Source organism: Apium graveolens, chromosome 8 (genome assembly GCF_009905375.1).
Source record: "Apium graveolens cultivar Ventura chromosome 8, ASM990537v1, whole genome shotgun sequence".
Taxonomy (NCBI): domain Eukaryota; kingdom Viridiplantae; phylum Streptophyta; class Magnoliopsida; order Apiales; family Apiaceae; genus Apium; species Apium graveolens.
This window is the reverse complement of record NC_133654.1, coordinates 105,185,234-105,188,580: the sequence shown is the minus strand read 5'-3', so window position 1 is coordinate 105,188,580 and position 3,347 is coordinate 105,185,234.

The window sequence follows — 3,347 nt, the reverse complement described above, 5'->3', positions numbered from 1 at the left end:
ATTATTTAAATAATATTCTCATAAAGATAATCCTTATAAAAATAATCGAAGTAGAAGTATTAAAACTTATACTTGAAATGGATATTAAATAACCCAAGATATACTTATATAAAAGTACTATCTTTATTTGAATAATCGAAAATAAGTTTGATTATTTACACCTTATTCTTTAATAAAATAAAGAACATATCTCAGCAAATAATCGGAGTCATAGATCCTCAAATGAATATTCAAATAATATTCATTAAATAATATAAACTGAGTCATAAGCCCTCGAATGAATATTCAAATAATATTCAATAAATAATATAAAAGAGTCATAAGCCCTCGAATGAATATTTAAATAATATTCATAAAATAGAATTAACAGAGTCATAAGTCCTCGAATGAATATTCAAATAATATTCAATAATAAAATAAAGTTAAAGTTATCGAATAAACCTTATTCGATTACTATATAACCATATATATATAAGAATATATATATTATCCTCGGGAACATCGACTCCCGGTTTAGAAATATGTTTTCACCTTTGGGTCCCTATACTAAGGGTATATGTAAATTACCGCTATCCTCTAGCATAGGTATTATCAACTGAATCAACAGATATATATGGAAAGAATACGAAACAGGCATGCATAAATATATACCATAACAGCATGCTTCAATATATTGCAACATTTGCTAATCAACCAACATGCATATATCGCAAGATAATGCATATACATATATACATCACAATAACAGTTATAACGGGTAGAAAACTTGCCTGAGCGACTGGGGGTTACGAATGGCTCGGGACGAGTCTGGTAACCTATAAGCAACAAGTAAGTTGGAATTAAACCAAAGTCACTTGTAAATCTATACTCTAGCCAACTCAGACTCTAACGCTCGTTTTGCGCTTACTGATTCTCTTAAGTTACTCGAGTACCCTCGGCTCCACCATTTTTAATAATTTAACCTTTACGAGTTTTAAGGCGATTCCTTCGCGAGTGTCTTACCAACTTCCTAACACTCTTACCATAATTGTTTCATACATTAATTAACCCTTTTTTGTCTTTAACCTATGTTTCAAAGTAAGGCGAGGGGAAAAGTTTCGTTCGTGAAACGCCGTTACTTGAAACGGTCGTTTCTCCTTAACCGTGCATCGGAATCGAACGAACTACATATCAAAACGAAGCTCGTAACACGAGCTATCTAGAAATGGCAATGGTCATAATCTAGCAGGGGGTTATCGGGTCCTAAGGTTATGCACAAAAACAGTCTAAAGAAAATCAGACGTTACGACGGCTATGTTTACGCGATTTCCCAATTTAAAACCATTCAAAACCAACCCAATTCAACCTCAAATCCAACATACAACCCACCTCCATCCTTATCACATCATAACAACCCCAACCAATTCAATTTTAACATTCATACTTATGCCTAAGCTTAACTTTAACCATACTTAAGTTCTTTTAATCAAAACAACAACATTTACCATTCCATTTCAGTACCATTTCAATCCCAAACTCTAAATCACCAACATCAAGCTACAATATCACCCTACTAATCACAATCATCTTATAATACATAGGAATCTAGGGTTTGGAGATGATATACCTTCCTTGAAGTGGTGGGAGTAGCTAGGAAGCCTTAAGAAGCTTTGAAAAGTCTTAGGAATGCTTGGATTTTCAAGGAAAACAAGAAAAATTTCAAGTTAAAAACTTGAAAACACTATTCATTGTATTTTTCTTTGATTAAATGAAGAAGATTGAGAAGGAATTGATGGCTTAAACTCATGATATAGCCCTAACTAAGCATGAAGATGATTAGGGAATTAACTCACCAATTTAGGAAGCTTGGATCTTTGATTTTGAATTTTCTTGCCTTTTGCAATAGTAAAAAGCCGAGAGATCTCAAGAACAATGCCTTGGTTTCTTTTTGATTTTGATGAAGAATGAATTTGCTTGGCTTGGTTGATTTGTTTTTGTGTTTGATTTAGTCAATTACCTATTTGCCCTTGATTTTGTGTGGTTAAAAAGCCACCACATCTCCTTCCTTCCCATGTCATGCCTATGTCATGTTGTGATGTCATCCTTCCCTCTTTGTCCTCCTCTCATTGGTTGGGTGACATCACTCACTCTAATCCCTTTGATTAACTTCCTAATTGTTTGCCTAATGACCGCTGATCTGTTATACGGTTCCCTTAACTTTCGTTCTCGTTTATCGTTTGAAGGATCATACCCGGGATCTTATTACTTAGGTTCCCTTAACCTTTCTCAATACATTATATTCCTTTTTATGATCCTGTACTATAATCCTTTAATTTAAATCCTTTTTATCCTGTTACCTTATACTCAATTATCTCCGTATCTAGTGGATTTCCGGGAAAAACCAAAGTGTTCGGAATTGGATTCTGACGATCTTTACATACACTCATATACCGTATAGAGTACTAATAAAATCTCAGAATATCCATATCAGAACCCCTACATAGTGTGGCATGAAAAGTTTTCTCATTCAGCAAAAACACTATTCATAAGGGTTTCAAAATTTCAAAAATAATTGGGGTTATTACAGTCTCCCCTCCTTAAAAGGATTCCGTCCCGGAATCAGATGGAAATGAATAGGGATACTTTCTTAGTATTGCACTTTCTAACTCTCAAGTCAATTTTCCCACATTGTGGTTCTACCATCAAACTCTTACTAATTTGATAACCCTTCTCCTAAGCACTCGTTCCTTTTTTAATCTATACCCTTCCTGGATGCTCCATATAGGTTACGTCCGGTTGCATGTCTATGCGCTCATATGCCCCTATTTGTCTGGCATCCGAATTACACTTCCTTAACATTGATTCGTGGAACACGTTATGAACTTGCTACGGGTTTGGGGGTAGGGCTAGCTCATATGCTAACTTTCCAAACGTCTTTATATATCCAAGGGTCCAACAAATTGTAGACTTAGCTTTCCTTTCTTTTCGAACCTCATCAATCCTTTCCAAGGGTTTCCAAGGGAATACCTATAACATTACTAGGCCCTCTATTTCATACTCTTTGCCCTTTTTGAGTCAAATCAGCATACCTCTTATGTCCATCTGGGGTTACTACCAGCCGTCCTCTGATTAGATCTATTATATCCCTGGTCCTTTGGACTACTGCGGGTCCGAGCATCTTGCGCTCTACAACTTCATCCTAACATAAGGGAGATCGACATTGTCTTCCCTTAAGGATCTCATAAGGCGACATCTCGATAATGACATATGATCTATTGTCGTAAGATAACTTAATCCGCGTTAAGTGATCATTCCAAATTCTTTCAAGTCTATTACACAGACTCTCATCATAGCTTCTAACATTATAG